The sequence below is a fragment of the Diabrotica virgifera genome, chromosome 10 (genome assembly GCF_917563875.1).
Source record: "Diabrotica virgifera virgifera chromosome 10, PGI_DIABVI_V3a".
NCBI classification, from domain to species: Eukaryota; Metazoa; Arthropoda; class Insecta; order Coleoptera; family Chrysomelidae; genus Diabrotica; species Diabrotica virgifera.
The window spans coordinates 37,492,375-37,513,295 of record NC_065452.1 but is presented as its reverse complement, the minus strand read 5'-3'; the positions used below and the strand labels follow the sequence as shown (position 1 = coordinate 37,513,295).

The following is a 20,921-nucleotide window of genomic DNA, read 5'->3' as shown; positions in this document are numbered from 1 at the left end:
CTCGGAGCATTTTGTTTTGCAGAGAGGTTGACCACAAACGAAGTTTTGCGTGAAATGCTTTTACTTTATCTTCAGCTGTTAAAATATTCTCTTCTCTTCCTTGAAGGTTCTTGTTCAAATTGTTAAGGTGGCTAAAAAGATCTGCCAAAATGCTAATTTCAAGAGCCAATAGGGTCAGAAAAACCGTAAGCATATTTAGATTTTGCATCTTGTAAGAACATTAACAATTCAGCTCTCAGTTCCAGAACTCTTGTCAACACCTTTCTTTTTGATAGCCAACTGACCTCTGTGTGATAAAGGAGATTTTGATGAAGCGACTCCATATCACAAACGATTCTGAATAGCCGGGTTTGCAAAGCTTTACCTTTGATAGAATTTACAATTTTTATTGCCTCCTTGAGCCGTTATTTATATCAGAAGGTACTACCTTAGAGCCTGTCGATGAAGAAAACAGTGTGTCCAGGATATGTTTGGCATTATCGATTTTATTTTGCAATGAATCCGCTATTTTTGCGACTCATAGCTTTAACGCCATCGCTACAAATGGCGATATATTTTTCCCAATCAATATTGTAGTTGCAAGTGCTTTCTAAAAACATATCGTACAAACACTGGCCAGTAGTGTTTGCAGGAAGTGCTTTGAAAAATAAGATTTCTTCCAGGATATTGTCGCCTGCTTCAAAGCGCACAAATACTGCAAACTGTGCACAGTCGGAAACACCTGTAGATTCGTCAAACTGCAAAGCAAAATGTTGGCTGTTCTTTAATTTTTGGCCCGCGTGAATAATAGATAAATGTACCAAAATAGGAAAAAATTATTACCTAACGTATGTAGTTTTTAAATAAATTATTTCTTTGGCTTTCTATGACACCAGGGGGTCGCCAGAATATTTCAACCTGTAAAGGGGTCGCAAAATCAAAAAGATTGAAAAACACTGCTTTACAGGATGATGGACGGAGCATTCCTTACATCGCAAATGCTTTAGGAATTTCTCGAAGTACAGTGTTTGATGCAATACAAAGATTTCGGGAAACAGGACAATACACCAGGAAACCGCACGTTATCAGCACCAGTAACTGTGCGACGATTAAATGACGTCCATAGAAACACAGTTTCCGTTTATACCGACCGAAGACGGTGAATGAATATGGATTAAGGAAGTAGATTAGCTGTCACCAGAATATTGGAGATAACGTTAAACACTTCGCTAGCGAACATCTTTTGGAGCGTTAAAGAATAGAGTACGTTGCTCTTCTCGAATTAATCAAGATTTAACAGATACTCATCAGATATGCGGCCCAGGATTTGGAAAAGAGCTGGTAAATGTTATCGTCAATGTTGTTTTACTTCCAGAGTTCAATTTGGTGGAGGTGGTATAATGGTGTAGGCAGGCATTTCCCTAGAGGCTCATACAGAACTTGTTACAATTCGAGGGGGCAATTAAAACGCTGAAAGGTATATATTGGACAATGTTTGGAAGATAATACTGCCATTTTCCCCATTTGTTGGAGAAAACTTTCGTTTGATGTAAGAATAATACGGGATTACGTTGATGAAATTTGGATTCTTTTACCATGACCTCTAAGAAGTTCCGACTTAAATCCAATAGAGCATGCATGGACTATTCTAAGACGACATGATGACTTGGAGCAATCAGTTCATGACCAATGGGAGAAAATTCCTCAGGAAGAATTTGCTGTCTTAATCCTAAGTATGCCTGATCAAACGAGAGCCGTAATTAGGGTTCGTGGAGGTAATACACCATACTAAATGTATTTTTTCATTAAAAAAACGTTTAAAATTAAAACAATGAATTTTTGTTTCTTTGAGGGAAAGCGGGGCTATCAACTTTTTGAATTTTTTAGTCCTTTTTCTTTGTTAAATTCTGGATTTGTAATAAATTTTACTTTTAAATTTTGTTCACTATTAAATACTCTTACGTTTAATGTATAGAAAATATAAGTTAAGTATCCACAGCTTGGTTACATGCACCCATAATGCTGGTATTTAAAAAGGTAAATAGATACAAATTAGAAAACTATAGACCCATTAGCCTGTTATGTCTTGTATAAGCTGTTTGTGAAGATAATTACATGGCGACTAACAAATAAACTGGATACTTATCAGCCTCGGGAACAGGCAGAATTTACAAAACGTTATAGCACCATAGATCATGTACAGTCGGAAAAATGAAAGAATACCCATGAACGATCACATAAATCACATATTATTCAGATTATTAATAATCTATCTCTCTCGTTTGTTATTTATGAAAAAGAAACAGCAAATACAAAATATGAAATTGATGTGATCGTTTATGGGTATTCTTTCATTTTTCCGACTGTACAAGTAATTAGAACACTACAGTAATCCCTCTTCAACCGCGGGGGTTACGTTCCGAAGAGAAAGGTGCGGTTGGTGAAACCGTGGTTGGCGAGGGATCCACGATCCAAAGAAGAATATGACATAATCCCAATTTGGAACGTATATTAGTACATAGAAATAAATATGATGAAATTGCGTATCTGTGAAATATGTAAATATGTACATTCGCGGGTATTTTAAACCTTCTGAACTGTAAACTAATTGCCGTAGTATTACTACTAAGAACAAGCGCCAGTGGTGTATCATGAGTAATTTAACGCGACTGGTCAAATTATAAAAAATATAAAAATAATAAAACATTCTCATTAAAAATTCAACAGATATCGCAACCGCGGATAAGTGAAACCGCGGTTGATGAGTCCGCGGATAATGAGGGATTACTGTAATTGAAAAATCAAACTAGCTGTGGTAGATTACGAGAAGGCATTTAACTTCACAGAAATTTGGGCAATCCTTAATAGACGGAGAGCTAGAGGCAAGAAATCATCGTCATAAGTAATATGGAGTTTGGCATGTGAAATGTGTCTATTGTATATTGATAACTATGACCCCTTTCAGGCTGACACCTCAGTGGATACAGGAAGTAGCAATAAGGGATGAAAGGGGAAAGTTGGTGCAGTCATTAAATGTTTTCACCTTCTATTATGTTAAACCTCCATCGATTTGCATGAAAATTGGTGAGTAGTTAGAGCATAACTCAAGAAACAAAACTGATATGGTGCCAACGTGCGCTTTTACCCTGGGGGTGGATGCCACCCCTTCTCGGGGGTGAAAACTATTTTATTAAAAATAACCCCACTAATCGATAGAGGGACAAATTTTAAGCAAAATTTGTTACTTCTAATTATTAAAATAAATCAATACTTTTTGAGTTATTAAAGATCAAAAATTTGAATTTTTCATGAAATAAATGCATGATGTAAAGCGGTTTTTCGTGAATAATTCAAAAACTGTAAGTTTTGTGATTACCAAAATTGAAGATAATAAAAAATAAAAGAGATTTATTATTCGAAAAACCTTTGAGAATTAATAAAAAGTGAGTTATAGGTGATGGAATGTATATTTTTTTCGGCTAGTACCCAAATCCAAGTATTCAAGCTCAAATAACGGGAAAACGGTGCATTTTATAAAATATGTTTACTGAACACTTCGTTGGTTTGGAAGAACACTGTCACAAGTCGAAAAGTTCTAATTTTCAGGAGCGACGTTTTAAAATTTTAATGTGCTAGTTTTCATTATAATTTATTTTGGTAAGGTAAAAAATAAGAGGTAAAATCTTTTACAATATTAAAGAGCCCATTATTATCATTTAAATATAAATATAAAGACCTTTCTTGTTTTCACCTTTCTACCTGTAATTAGCATTTGGAACAGTTTTTCCCAAAATTTGTTCGAAATGTTACTGTATTGCTCATAATAATTCTATATAAACGCACATATCCTATAAGAAATACTTACTTAAGACGAAATGTAACTGTCTTGCATTAAATATTCAACACAAAATCCCAAAAATACGTTCCTTTTTTAACTTGTAACACCGTTCTCCAAAAAACACGTGGTACCTAACTTCCACAACAACTGAAACACAACTATATTGCGCCGCTCTTCCATAAAATGTAATGCATGGGTTTGACAAAGTCAAACTGTCATAAGTCGCCATCTAGCGGAAATTATATGAGTGCAACTTCAGACAATTTTTCCCATAATAAAGTTTAACATTTAGAGTTGGTTAGAGGGTAAACCTCAAAAATGGCAATTTTTGAGTTGTGACATTCTTCTTCCAAACCAACGACTTGTCAAAGTATTCAAGAATACCTATCAAGTGAGCTCCAGATGAAGTTTATAACATCAAAGCTAAGCAAGTGATGATGAAAATCAGAGAACCCTTTCGAGTTTTTAGGAAAAAGTGAAAATTAAAACATTCGCTATTTCTATATTTATTTTGAAATTTGTTTGAAACAGAATAATTTTTAAAGGAATTTCGGGAATGAAGTTAGGATTATGATTCATTATCAAGTTCGTTTTATTACAATTTAAATATAACAAGTTAAAAATGCGAGAATTATTATAACGAAAACTTTGTTTTTTATGTATTTAAATTCCTAATATGGAAAATTGCTATTATGAAAAGTTGTTTACAATTAAAAATTATGTTTAATGTGCAATTATATCCTACGCTTTAAATATTGTGAGCTATAAAGGCAGTTTACTGAGCGAATTTCTTGAGCAAAATTCATATTTTTTACACATCGACTAAAATCGATACAATTTTATATAACTTATGTTTATGATGCATCTTGTAATTTAGACCGTGCAGATCTTTTTATTAGAAGAATGTAGATAATAGTTACATTATTATAATAATTATTAATTATTTAATTATAATAACAACAACTATTGCATATATTAGAACACAGTCTTTAATTCCAAACAATTTTTCGTAGTAACAATAATTTACAACAGTGTGAAAAAAAGGTACTTTAATCTTGAGCGAAATTCATATTTTTTTAAAATACCTCCTATAATATAGATAAAATTTGCTAACTGATGATTGAATCGTAGGTTTTAGACGATGCAGAACTTTTTATGAATTATAACTTTATTTCGTAAAATAAAAAATAAAAAAGTGTCCCGTAATATGTGTCCAACTTAAGTAGACACACTGTATATTATACAATATAATATACACATAATACATAAATCATTGGGTAGACAGCACCAAAAATTTGTAACCTGCCATTTAACATTACTTACATTAAAATTAATAAGTAATATTTATTTATTTGATATTTCAATTCTTTTACAGTTTATATGAAGTAATATATTTTTGAAATAATATGAAATTTTCATTAACATTTTTACGTACAGTGTCTCCATTGTAGAATTATCTCGTTATCTAAAATTGCTAAAAAATCATAAATTGCTGTCCCGAGATGCAATTTGTCTTTGAGGTCGGTTATCTCGAAGATGGTTTGAGATATAGAAATGCCGTTTTCAGATTTGGATTCAGGAGACAAAACTACATTGACATCGGTACATAAGCTCCAGATATTGCAGGGGTGGCAACGCAGGGACGAACGAACGGAGCGAATTTATAAACGAAATCAAAATTTTCGTTGAAAATACTATGTATTTTTCACTTTCGCTGTCACATTCACTAAAATCGCTCTGTCACATTCACTAAAATCGCTATCATAATTATTTTCATCACTTTCGCTATTATGAATGTCATCATCAGCTTGCTCATCATCCATCTCATCGTCTGTTTCATTCTCAAAAATAATATCTCAAATTTTTCAGATATTTTTTAAAAAATGATTCATTTACGTCTTTTAGCTTATATCGACGATTAAATATTGTAAGCCGTATGTCATTGACTTTTCTTTGGAGAATTCTTTTTGTAATCCCTGTACCGTATATGTGACAAATATATGTTTCTAGAATTTCAAAAACCGTCTCTTCGTCAAAATCGATATCTCCAAGAGCATAAAATGCTTCCTTATATTGCTCAAATGATTTCATAATATTGAATGGTCTCTTTTTCCCTTTCTATGAAAACATGGATTATAGTCACAGCCAGTTAGAGCGTGGAAACCAGCTAAAGCTTTGCATATTTAATCTCCAAAATGTTCATAAATTTTACAAATATCAATATAATGTTTTTTTCCTGCGGTTCCAGACTGTATCCAAATGTGTAAATTACTGTTCAAGTGATGCATATTACTTAACATAATAACCAGAATATCTGTATCTGAGCACTTTATGATTACATTGGCATATTTCTGTAGTTGACATACGTGGTATATTATTTTAGTGTCTGCCTCCTCATGAGCTGGACAACTAAAATATGGAGCTTCGTCTTTCTGCACTTCTCCATTTTTACTAACGAAAAACTTGTGACACTCAACAAAATTAACATATATTATTTTACCTTGCAGAAAAGGTGCTATTTCGTTATCAGCTCAATAAGTCAAAAAAAATCGAACCAAAGCCTCTTTGAATTTGTTATTTCTTAACTCTTTAATAAAATCGACTGGTCTCTTTTGATTGGGTCCTGATATACAGAAAACGCGATCGGCTTCTTTGTTACCTCTTGTAGATCTTTCATAGTCTTTAATTGACGGTTGGAAATATTGATCAAATATCAAATGTATTTCAGTTGCGTTGGTATTTTTATAGTATTTATATAGTACTTTTGTACTATAATTTTCGTTAAAAAGGCACGTTATCTTGTTTATTCACCGGTTGTGTTCCCTTGCCCCCCACTTTTTTTGGTCCGGAACCGCCCCTGTATAAACTGAATATGTACAGAAACAGAGGGTGTCCAATAATGGGCACATTTGACATAATATTCAAATACATTTTTGCTATATTTTATATAAATGTCTTAAAATAATTATAAAAACTTATATAAATAATACAATAATTAAGCTCCAAATTTTTGGAGCATAAACTTTGAAAAATGTTTGTAGCATAATGTTTAATGGTATCAACTTTTCCGGGAGCTCATTTGATACATATTTCTAAGTACTTTGACAAGTGTTCAGTAAATATATTTTATAAAATGCACCGTTTTCCCGTTATTTTAGCTTGAATACATAGATTTGGGCACTAGCCGAAAAAAATATATATTCCATCACCTATAACTCACTTTTTATTAATTCTCAAAGGTTTTTCGAATAAGAAATCTCTTTTATTTTTTATTATCTTCAATTTTGGTAATCATAACTATTTTGATAAAACTTACAGTTTTTGAATTATTTACGAAAAACCGTTTTACATCATGCATTTATTTCACGAAAAATTCAAATCTTTGATCTTTAATAACTCAAAAAGTATTGATTTATTTTAATAATTAGAGGTAATAAATTTTGCTTAAAATTTGTCCCTCTATCGATTAGTGGGGTTATTTTTAGTAAAATAGTTTTCACCTCTGAGAAGGGGTGGCATCCACCCCCAGGGTAAAAGCGCACGTTGGCACCATATCAGTTTTATTTCTTGAGGTATGGTCTAACTACTCACCAATTTTCATGTAAATCGATGGAGGTTTAACAAAATAAGAGGTGAAAACCTTTAATGACTGCGTTAACTTTCCCCTTTCATCCATTATTGCTACTTCCTGTATCCACTGAGGTGTCAGCCTGAAAGGGGTCATAATTATCAACATACAATAGACACATTTCACATGCCAAACTCCATATTACTTATGACGATGATTTCTCGCCTCTAGCTCTTAGACTATAATGTCTTAATCAATATAGAGTTGATGACTGATTACAAAAATCATTAAGAACAAGAAGAATTAAGGAAATGCTATTAGACTTAAATCATCATCATCAGGGCTTTTCATTCCAGGAGGAATGTTTGCCGCTCTTAGAGCTCTCTGATTCGCTTCTTGCGGTGAATCACTCCGCATTCCACTTGTATGTTGTCAAAGTTTGTTGTATGACTTGGCTTTCGTTACAATTTTCTTCCACTCATTTCGATATGTGCATACGAGGTGTGACAATTAAGTACTGAGACTGATTCCATGAAAATCGTATATTTCTAAATTATTCTACAACTCTGCCATCCCCTTCAAAGTAGTCCCCTTGGGCAGCTATACAACGATTCCAGCGCGTTTTCCACGCTTCGTAACATTTCTGGAACGCTTAGACTGGGATGTCCGCGAGTACCCTCGTCACGGCCGCTTGGATGTCCGTAATCGACTCAAAATGGGTTCCTTTGACCATCGATTTTGTTCTAGGGAACAGAAAAAAGTCACAAGGTGACATATCGGGCGAATAAGGCGGCTGTTGCAACACGGCGATCCTTTAGAGGCCAAATACTGGGACACGCTGAGAGCGGTGTGGCACGGCGCGTTGTCGTGATGGAGGATCCAGTTGTGAGCAATGTCTGGGCGCACCCTGTTGACTCGTTTTCACAATCTTTCGAGTACTTGGCGATAGTAAACTTGATTAACGGCTGTTAAACGCCGATCTTTATGGATTAGGGCCCGCACACGTTGCGCATTTGCATCAGTCCGCACCTCGATTGGTCTCCCGCTCCGCCCCTCGTCTTCCACACTTTCACGCCCCTCCTGAAACTCTTTATGCCATCGAAATACCTGGGCACGACTAAGAGCACTATCACCATGCACTTTTACAATTTTAGCGTACGTTTCCGAAGCTGTTTCGCCCAATTTGGCGCAAAATTTTATCGCGACGCGTTGCTCTAGATTTCGTTTCTCCATTTTCGTGACGAGCACCACTAACACTTGTCTACTAACACGACACCGCAGGCGAACTAAACAAGCTCGAGCGATGGTCAATATATCAATCGAAAGGGGAAAGGATGCCGGGGAAGGGGATAGGAATTTGAAGGTCGCAGGTTTGCCACGAGCACGGCAATAAAATCAGTCTCATTACTTAATTGTCATACCTCGTAGTTCCCTCCAGTTTCTCACTTCCAGAATTTTGATATCTCTCATGACCTGGTTCTCCTATCTCTCTCTCTCTCTCTGGGTCTTCCCCTTGGTCTTTCAGTTTATGGTTTCCATCTGGGGATCTTCTTAATCAGTAGGTCGTTTTTCCTTCTCTCTATGTGTCCCAGCCATCTCAGCCTCAGTGCTTTAATAAATCTCTAAATATCTTCTCCCTTCATTATGTCTCTTAGTTCATGGTTCATTCTTATCATTTCTCCGTTGTCCATTCTTATCGGGACCATAATCCGTCTTTTTCCTTTCGAATATTTTCAATTTTTCTTCATCTTTTTCGTGAGGCACATTGTCTCAGCTGCGTACGTAACTACTGTTCTGATTGCAACTCTGTATATATGTTCAGTTTTGTATTTCTGGATAAGTTCTTGTCCTTCATAAGCCTATGATATCTCCAGTAAGTTTTGTTGCCTGCTAGTATTCGTTCCGTTACTTCTTCACTTCTCTTGTTTTGGCCATTCACTATTACTCCCAAATATTTAAATTGTTGGACTCTTTCAAAAGTGTAGTTTTCTATTTTGATTTCTCTCGTCCTGTTATATTCTCTTCTAGAGCAGAGTAGATGTTTTGTTTTTCCTTCGTTAATTTCTAGACCTCTTTCCATGCTTCTTTTGCCAGGATTGTTACTGCTTCTTTTAATCTTTCCTTGTCTCTTCCCATAAGAACTAAATCATCTGCATATTCAACTGTTTGTGTTGAGGAGTGGGCTATAGTTCCTTTAATTTTGCTGGCCTTGACTGTCCCTTCTACTGCTATGTTGAATAATGTGGTTGACAGGGAATCGCCTTGTCGCACTCCTGTTTCTATTGCACTTGATTTTGTGCTACCTTCTTCTGTTGTTACTTTAACTCGAGATCCATCCATAGTCATTTTTGTTAATCTAATTAATTTTGCTGGTATATCTTGATTTTTCATTTCAATAAATAATTTATTCTTCCAATACAGTCAAAGGCTTGTCTGAAGTCTACGAAGAGGATGTGGATGTTGTGTTCGTGGCATTTTTCGATTGTTTGTGTAACTATGTGGATCCCATCTGTAGTGGATCTGCCTTTTCTGAATCCTTGCTGATAGTCTCCAATTTTTTTCTCTGCGAATTAAGTGAGTTTTTGTTTGATGAGGGCTGTTAGAATTTTATATGTTGTACTCAGTAGAGATATTCCTCTATAGTTGTTAGTTTGTTACTTCTCCTTTCTTAAATATTGGTATAATTCTGCCTTCTTTCCAATCCTCGGGTATTTCTTCTGCTGCCCATATTCTAACTATTCGACTATTAGACTTAAATATATAATTGAAATAAATAGCCTTGAAAATAAATCTAGCAAAAACTAAATATTTAACAAACCAATCTGTAGATATAACAGAGGATATAAGTCTGGACAATACTAATATAAAAAAAAAGGTCGAGTCGTCTATAGATACTTAGGACAAAAAATCGAAGTATCAAAGTTTAACCTAAAGGCTGATTTAAATAGATGTTCCTTAACATGGGCAGCATTTGGAAGATTACAAACAGTATTTAAATCAAACTTATTAAATTATGTAGTCTTATGTTTTTTTTTCGAAATTATTGCTATTTTGCAACAAGGGTGACAATTTTTAACTAATCCTATGTTGTAGGAAATTTAATTACGCAACTTTTGTCAGTGCAACTTTTCTCGGAAATGAATACTTTTAAAGTTATAATAAAAAAACGAATAAAAAAATCGAATTTTTCCTAATTTTTTTGACATTTTGATTATTTAAACAATGTTCCGGACCTTTTTGAGTGGGAGGATAACTCAAATATTATTATATGAGTTATTTTTAAGAAATTTCTGCAAAAAAAATATAAGTCACCTCTCAATATCCAAATGTACTAATATTTTTACAGATGCGCCCTGGTCTAAAGGTGGTGCGTTAATTTCTTGAAGAAGTGTAGTTTTTAGTAAAAAATCTGAGTATCCAGTAAATTTTGCACTCCAGTGTATTGAACAGTTAGTGGTCGAAAAAAAAATGAATATTTTTGCTAATTGCTTTCTAACTCATGTAAAAAGCTTTAACATTGCATTTTATAAATAAACTGATGCACTTATTGTTGTTTACAAATCTGTAAAATACGAGACAGTACCTAATTGTCAATAAATTCTAATAACTATTGTACAAATCAACCTACAACCTTGCTACTGCGGAAAGATTGGCTCACGAATGATTCATCAAATAATTTAAATGTTATTTAAATTCTTTATCTCAGATATCAATTAACCTAAGTCAGAAAAAATACGTTACAATAGATCCATTATTAGTAGGTACCTCGTGAAAGAGTAAATTAATATTAATCATAAATAATCAGAAACCAAAAAGAAAAGTAATTTTTATTCCTTTAAAATTGCGTTACAAAACTGTGTATATTGTTTTGCAAACAATTAAAATATCTGTGAAGGAAACGTCTTTTTCATAATATGAAAAATTGTCCTATGTCAACCTAATGTATTTGGAAATGTACGATAACACATTTTTATGGCAGATTACAACAGTCTTTATACAGGCCTGTTCACAGCAGAAAAATAATGAATACATATATCAATATTTTATTGCATTAATGATGTAGGTACAATAATTTATAAAAATAATATGAGAGACGAGAGACCCACATATTTTCTATCGTGTTTCTCCCGAAGTCTTAGGGCTGTTTCACATTATAAGAATTTTGAACGTGCGAAGGATTTCTCGTGCGGTAGTTTTGACGCACTTGTCCTTTTCACACAATAAGAATTGAGTCGCACGAAGATATTTTGCTGTGTTGTTTGGTATATTATTTTTATTTACACTTTGTGACTGAGGTAGGTACATGATACGATGTCTGATATGTATCATTACGGTGTATCATTACAAATGGGTATTTTTTGTCCACACTTTTGTCGTAATGTACTGTAATGCGTATTTAATTCATTTGCAATTTCTATTTTGTCAGTTATTATTTCCTATGTTTTTAATTAAAAGTCCTAATTTGTTTTTATAATCGTTGTTCTACTAAGTTATTGGTGGGATCTTGGATTAGCTCATCTAATTAGCTCATACAATCTATGTAACAAACTATTCTAAATGGGATATAAGCCACAATTTAACTAAAAAATTATTTTATTAACGTTTCGACATCCAATTTGGGCGTCGCAACGTTAATAAAATCATTTTTTAGTTAAAGTGTGGTTTATTTCCCATTTAGAATAGTTTATTACAAAAATGCCACAAGGAAATAGCTTCAGAACAACATTACAATCTATGTTTTTCATGTACAGAATTTAAAAGACCCTCCGTCATCCACTCGTTTTTAAATGTTGTTCCCCTCGTTTTAAATGTTGTTTTTAGATAATTTCACACAAGACGTGAGGGCCGCCCTACTCCAGTGTTCACTGATTCGTTTACCCTATAAAACTAAATATAATTTCGTAGAATAAAAGGTATAGTTATATTATAATATAACTCCATTGGAACATGGAACATTGGATCCATTCTATGAACGCAAAAAGATACGATTTATATATTTTTATATTCACACATAATTGCAACTATGTAAAATAAAGTTTATTATAATATAATACACTTAGCAGTTTTAATTACTGTTGTTATCAGTAACATAAAATTAATTTTGCTGTACTTACCAAATGTGTTTTATTCTTTATCACCTAATTCGTCAAATGCACTGTTAAGTGCACGGCATACACCATTCCAAGCAGTTCATGTCAAGTTTATATCTTTATAGATTTCTATTGTTTTGTCCCAAAGAACAGGTCTCGCTTCAATTAATGTTATTAATATTTCACTATCTGTCTGAGATATCATAATATAAAATATATGCACCTACTTCAAACAGCCACAAAGTGTAAATGAAAATAATGTACCAAACAACTAAGGAAACTACCTACGTGCGACTGAACGACAGTATCATATTATGAAAGGATGCATTAAGTCCCCTATGCTACTGGGTGCGTAAAGACGGCATGGCTGCCGTCTGTCATTTTAAGCGAGGGACGGCATAAACACGGCGACTTCACCGAACGTCTAGTGAGAAAGGCTCCATATGATTACATGAGCCACCACTGGAATGTCGTCGTGCGTTCTAACCCTCGCACGTTCAAATTCTTATAATGTGAAACAGCGCTTACAGCCCGAGTCCGTTCAAACGGTATGCACGGTTCGATAATTTATTTGAAACGATGTTTTAATCGAATCGAGCCCGTTTAAATGGCAAACGATAATTTATTCGAAAAAAATATTATGGAATCAAATATTTTCAACCCAGCGCTCTAGTTAGTTTCTTAGTTTGTAGCAACAGAGAATAATGGATGGCAATACGTTTGTTTGATTTGTTGGTATAAAGCCACCCACTCACGATACTGCGGCGTCGTTCAATTTTGACTTTATTTCAAAACATCGTTTTAAAATTATATATTTTAAAAAACATCGTTTTTTAGTTGTTAATGCAGGCCCGATCGCCCATCTTCTCATAAGGAAACTTTTTTCATTAACAATTAAAAAATATATTTTAAAATAAAACAAGGCAAAAATTCTTATTGGAACCTGATGGAAGAAGGTTTGAACTTGAATTTAGCTACTTCGTAATTTCAAAAATGATATTTTTATTTTTGTTTTTGAGCTTTGAAATCCTCGCTTTAAGCCTCATCTTTTGTTCCTTTTTCAGTTTTAAATTCATAACTTTTCATTTCATAACTCGAAAACAATCAACTTAAGAGAAAAATTACGAAAGACCTTTTTTGTTTAAAATGATCCAAAAAAGCTGCCCGGGCCGGCACAACTGCAAAAAAAAGTAATATCTGCCCGGGCCGAAAAAATTTTTTTTAGTTTATAAAAAAGTGATTTATTATTGATTAACTATGGTCAGAACAAAATTAAATTGTTTTTTATAATTGTTAAGATACTAAATTACATATTTAACAATTTTTATCTAATAGCAAGATCTGTCCCGATCGACCTTATATCGGATCATCTACAATTAGTCCAGAGAAATAAGGTTTTTGTCGGGACACTTGAGCAGCCAGATTGCAAATGGATTTTTTGGGTACTATATACCAATATACCTCATACATTATAAATACAAAAATGCCCGTAGTTATTAACAAATAAGGGTCAAAAATGGCAGTTTTTTCGTTTAAATCGCTACAGGTAAAAATAGGGTAATTATATATCTTATTTATAAATTTTTCTTTTTGTAGATGAGCCAAGGTTTAAAATGGCACTTTTTGAATTTTGGTCCGATCCTTTTTTGTTTCGGAAATTGCAAAATAAGACTAAAATTTCAAAAATAAAAAATGTGCTATAACTTTTGCGAAAATGGCCTTAACACTTTCATATTGCACGAAAAGTTGAGTCAAACATTCCATATATTGCACAAAAATTTTTAAGAAGATTCGTCAATTAGTTTAAATTTTATTCAATTTGTTTATCGCTAAGAGCTTTTTTTTCGCAAGGTTATTGTTCAGAAAATAATAATGACATAGCAATTCTGTGGAAACCACATGCAAGAATATATAATAGTTATATTTTTAAAGTATTGAAAAAAATCATTAAAAAGTCGTTTTTATCACTCCGAAAAAAGTTTAGTAAAGTAGAGTCATTTTTGGCTTCTAAACAATTTGAATAACTTTGTTAATATTGACTATAGAGTAAATCTACTTTAGGATTTCAAAAGCTGGTATTTTTATACGAATTTTCAGAAAATAAACTTTTTGCCTAGGTTAATTAAGTTGAAAGTTAGCCACTTTTATTATTTAATTCGCAGTTACTTCTATATCTATATACATCAAATTCTCCTGTAACAGTGTTAGTTACCATACTACTCCGAAACGGCTTGGCCGATTTTTATAAAATTTTACACGTTTATCCTGTAGGACGTTGAAGAGGTTTTAATCTATTTTTTATACCCATAAGGGGGTTGCCCCCCTGACATTGTTTTTTATTTTTTTGGACAAAATTATCTATCTTAATTTTATATAATGTAGAATTAAAAAATACATACAAACCTTAATTTTCACTCTTTTATCACCAACCCCTATTTGTTAATAGCCATCTATATATTTACATCTATAAAATTCTCCTGTCACAGTGTTAATTTCCATACTCCTTTGAGATCGCTTGACCGATTTTTATGAAATTATATATTATGTATATTCGGTAGGTCTTAGAATCGGTCGTAATCTATTTTTCATATCCCTGAGTGATAAGGGGAGTTCCCCCTAACATTTTGTAATGTTAGGTGGGGTTGTGTGTACATAACGTACTCTATAAGACTACGAGTACATACAAATTTAAAAAATTATGATCAAAATCCATCAACAAGTTCCAGCGATATTAATCGCATCATATTATGTTTGCAGAATAAGTTTCATTTTTTGAGTGCACGTATTTTAGTAATTCCCCTCCACCGACCACGAATTAATTTCGTTCGGACGCCATTTTGAAAGCTTTATTAACCACTCTGTTGAGGTTCAAAGTTTACTCAAACTTTTACACATAACCTATATATCTTCAACTTCAAAATGGCTCTAGTTAGGTTGCTTAATTGTTATAAACAAAGTAGCCGTCAATTAAATAAAAAAGTGGCTAACTTTGACCTTAATTAACTTAGGCGAAAAGTTTTTCTTTGAAAATTCGCTTAAAAATACCAGTTTTTCAAATTCCATTGTAGTTTTAGCCTACAGTCAATATTAACAAAGTTATTCAAATTGTTTATAAGCCAAAAATGACTATTTTAGTAAAATGTTTTCTGAGTGATAAAAATGACTTTTTAATGATTTTTTTAAATACGTTGAAAATATGACTATTCTTCTTTCATGTTGTTTTCACAGAATTGCTGTATCATTATTATTTTCTGAACAATAACATTGCGAAAAAAAGCTCTTTAGGATAAACAAATTGAATAAAATTTATACTAATTGACGCATCATCTTAAAATTTTTGTGCATTGTATGGACTGTTTGACTCAACTTTTTATGCAATATGAAAGTCCTAAATTCATTTTCGCAAAAGTTATAGCAAATTTTTTATTTTCGAAATTTTAGATTTATTTTGCAATATCCGAAGCAACAAATAATCGGACCAAAATTCAAAAAACGCTATTTTAAACCTTAGCTCATCTACTAAAAGAAAAATATTATAAATAAGACATTTAATTGCCCTATTCTTACCTGTAGCGATTTAAACGAAAAAACTCTCATTTTTGACCCTTATTTGTTAATAACTAAATTTCTCGTCCAAACTGTGACGGGCATTTTTGTATTTATAATGTATTAGGTACATATATAGTACCCAAAAAACCCATTTGCAACCTGGCTGCTCAAGTGTCCCGAACATGGTATATTTTTGCCTTATTTCCCTGGTGTATATACTCACCGGCACAAAATTCCGCCACTAAAAATTTTTGATTAAGTGTGACAATTTATAACTTTATTATTTGTACTCCGATTCTCAAGATTCTTGCATCAGTTTGTAGGTACGTACATGACTATCAACGTTTGACATCGTTTGTTATTATTCCGGTAACAAAACATTTTCGACCCCAGGTCGACTCAGCCTGAATAAAAATGAGTACCTTGGGTAAAACCAGGGGTAATAATACTCGGTTGAAGCGTAGCACTGGCCCTGTTACCTTCCTTGTATACCGTTGGCCCTAGATATGGCAGACTGCCCTGCTATAATCCCAAAACCGCGTTAGCGGTATAAAACGGGAGACTATTACATATTATTATAACAAAAAAATTTTGCTTAGATTGCATTATACGGGGGGGCGAATGGAAGTGTTGTATTTTCTCCTAACTTTAAAAAATTCGGTGGAAAAATTGAAGGGCTGATTTTGTTTCATAAGTCTTTTCGTATTATCTCGGAGGCATCCTTAAGATTTTGTTTTCTGAATTATCCGAATATCTCTTTTTACAAAATACACCAACACAAAACAAAATTAAAATTCAATAGCGGGTATGTCCACTTCTCGCAGCAATGACTGCTCGCAATCTGTTTGGCATCGAATGAATAAGATGTGTTATCTTTGCCTAAGGAATAACCCGATATTCCTCTATCAGCGCCAACCTTAACTGTACCAAATTTTCTGAAGGCGGCCTAGGATGACAACGAATAGCTCTTTTCAATTCATTCCATAAATACTCGATAGGATTGAGATCTGGGCTGCATACGGGCCATTCCAATCTAAGGGTAAAAACACGCCGAAGATACATGGATGAGCGCGGTGTAGGTAGAGATAGCGGTCGCTACATCGATATCAAAACAAACCTTCATTTTCTTATGAGATCGCACATACCAAGGATGTGTCACCCGTTCACCCTCGTGACCTATCATCGCGGTTTACAGCGATGTCGATCCCCAAAACAGGATACGGAAAGTATCTTCGGTATGTTCTGCCCGTCATCGATTAAAGGCGGGTATACATATGCGCTCTGCTCGATGTGCGAGCCGCTCGCGCGCAGCATATTTGTTAGATTAGTACGTGTTTTCAAGTGGCACACAAACGGCTCGCACACGGCGCACCACGATCTAACTTCTGTCGGCTTTTCAACAAATGCTTTGATGGTTCGCAATACGTATTTGGACGGGTTTGCGAGTGGTTTGTTGGTTTTGTGGCGCCTGAGTTGAATATATGTTAGTAATGGAGTGTTAGGAAGGAAATATCAAACTTATTGATGTTTACCGTGGAAAGTGAAAATGAGATGATGACATTGAATATATTTAAACATGTTAGCTTGCAACCCCCAACTTGTAACCAACTTGCAACCATCTTGCAACCAATTTGCAACCAACTTGCAACCAATTTGCAACCAATTTGCAACCAATTTGCAACCAATTTGCAACCAACTTGCAACTCAACTTGCAACCAATCGGAATGAAACCAAACACTTCTCGATGAGAATCGGAGAAGCTACTCCCGACATCGGCCGATATCGGATCTGATCTGATCGGAGAAAAACGGATCCAATAGGGTTTTTCATCGATTGTCATTTGTTTCGAGCTTCTGTCATGTGTCATATAATATTAATATATCTACGCCATACGTCTTTGGTTTCTATCATTGTTATTACCAATAACGTATGACGTAGATATATTAATATTATGTGACACATGACAGAAGCTCGAAACAAATGACTGTGAATGAAAAGCCCTATGTAGGCACCCACAATTACTAATTATCTACAATTACTAAATGTTCGTAAGTTTCCTCTGGATCGCGGAAGGTTCGTCAAAATGAAAAATTTTAACGAACATTAACCGCGCCACGAACGCGCGGCGCTCACACGGCGCGGAGTTCGCGGCGCGGATATGTATTTCCGCCTTAAACCTCGACCACGATTGCGACCTACACCGCGCTCATCCATGTAGGTATCTTCGGCATGTTTTTACCCTTATCCATCCAACCTCTATTTAAGATATTCATATTTATGAGTCAATTAGTATTTTTGGTTCCAAAAAATTGTACAGTTCTTGCAAGAAAAGAGATATTCGGATAATACAAAATATAATGCCGCGTAAGCATTGGTAAATTTTTCGTGCGTATTGAACTAATGGTTCGTCGCAAGAATTTGCGTCGCTAATTTTTACCAGTGAGGACGCGGTGCTCAAATCATTTGATCATCGCTCGAAAACCGGCAACCGATGGAGCGTGTGCGTTGTGTGCGTCGGAAATTCTTGCGTCCGATTTATGCGACGAACATGTCCACACTAGCACAATTTATCCCGAGCACGAACAGCTGGTTCGACGCAAATTTTTGCCAGTGAGGACGTGGCATTAGGAATGCCTCCGCGATAATACAAAAGGACTATGAAACAAAATGAGCTCTTCAATTTTTCCACAGAATTTTTTAAAGTTAGGGGAAAATACAACGCTTCTATTCACCCCCGTATAATGTCATCTAAGCATTACCAGAATAATAACAACGATGTCAATAGATGTACCTACAAACTGATGCAAGCATGTTGAAAATCGGAATACAAATAAAAAAGTTATAAATTGTCAAACTTAATCAAACTATATTTAGTTGCGGAATTTTGTGCCGGGGAGTGTATTATATAATTTTAACATATAGACAGTGTGCCGATATTATTGACAAAACGATTAAAATGTGAGAAACCTTTTCTAAAAAAAGGGAGATAAGTATTTTGTGAAAGACAACAACCACCACAAGATCTTATCTTCGAAATATTCCAAGATACTAACTAAAAAAGTAATCAGCTAATACCTGGATATTTGACTATTATCCTGAGAAAATCCTTATTTCTCTGGACTATAATGCCATCCTAAGCATTACCAGAATAATAACAACGATGTCAATAGATGTACCTACTAACTGAACAAATAAAAGAGGGCGCATCTGTAAAAATATTAGTACATTTGGATGTTGACAGGTGACTCTTATTTTTTTGCAGAAATTGTTTGAAAATAACTCATATAATAATATTTGAGTTATCGTCCCACTCAAAAAGGTCCGGAACATTGTTTAAATAATCAAAACGTCAAAAAATGAAGAAAAAATTCGATTATTTTCTTGTTTTTTTGATTAGGTATAACTTTAAAAGTATTCATTTTCAAGAAAAGTTGCTCCGACATAAAAGTTGCGTAATTAAATTTCCTACAATATAGGATTAACTGAAAATTTAAAAAATTATTACCCTTGTTGCAAAATAGCAATAATTTCGAAAAAAACATAAAAAAGAAGTATTTGCATTTTACGTTTTTCAACCATTTATGCTATACTTAGGACCTTCATATTTCACTCAGAAAAACTTTATGATATGATAAAATAATACTGTAAATTTCATTAAGAACGGTGTAATAGTTTAATAATAATCCAGCTTTCGCAAAAAAATTCATTTTTTCAAAATGTATCAGCACTGAAAATAAAGCAGACAGAAAGTTGAATTTTTTTACATATAAAAGAATACTGTACATTTCATTTGCAATTTGCAAAATTAAAATCGGTTAATTACAACGGCGTCAGGAATTCTTTGAAATAAACATTAATTTTTGGTGCTACGCGCAGGACAGCGGATACGTCCGCTCTGATTGGGCATTCCAATGACCTTTGATAATGATTGATAAATTTTAATTTTTAGTACATTTCGAAATAAATAAATAAATTTGTTTATTGCAAAATAAAAACATACTCTGTCCTTCGAAATAACACTTTTTTAGCAAAAACTTTCTTTGTTCATATATTTTAACTTAGAAAATAAAAGTGTATTATTTTTAAACATATGCAATTGTTAAAACAATTTTTCACAAACAATAGATAATTAAATAAGTTTGATTTTTGTGGAATTAAAATATGAACATACAACAAAATATAGAGTAAGAAAATAATATATTAGATAAAGATTGGAAATAATTTTGGTGGAAAACAACTTGTGTGAATTGAACACCGCTGTCCTGCGCGTAGAACCAAAAATTAATGTTTATTTAAAAAAATTCCTGACGCCGTGGTAGTTAACCGATTTTAATTTTGCAAATTGCAAATGAAAGGTAGGTACAGTATTCTTCTATTTGTAAAAAAAATTTAACTTGCTATCTGCTTTATTTTCTGTAATGCAACATTTTGAAAAAAATAATTTCTTTTGCGAAAGCTGGATTGCAAAATTTATTTTGCAAAATATATTGAACCGATTTTAACTAAATTTACAGTATTGTTTTATTATATCATAAAGTTTTTCTGGGTAAAACATGAAGGTCCTACGTATAGCATAAATGGTTGAAAAATCTAAAATGCGAATACTTGTTTTTTTGATGGGTTTTTCGCAATTATTGCTATTTTGCAACAAGTGTGACAATTTTTAAAATTTTTAACCATTCCTATATAGCAGGAAATTTAATTACGCAACTTTTATGTTGGTGCAACTTTTCCCGGAAGTGAATACTTTTAAAGTTATAATCAAAAAACGAAGAAAAAAATCGAATTTTTCCTTCATATTTTGACATTTTGATTATTTAAACAATGTTCCGGACCGTTTTGAGTGGGAGGATAACTCAATTATTATTATATGGGTTAATTCCAAGCAATTTCTGCA

At 33.4% G+C, this 20,921-nt stretch overlaps 1 protein-coding gene across 21 annotated transcripts in view; it reads right to left on the bottom strand.

Annotated features, from left to right (window-relative positions):
• The window catches only part of LOC114328741 (arfGAP with SH3 domain, ANK repeat and PH domain-containing protein), a 415,375-nt gene that overhangs the window by 393,382 nt on the left and 1,072 nt on the right, over window positions 1-20,921 (bottom strand). The window lies entirely within an intron of this gene.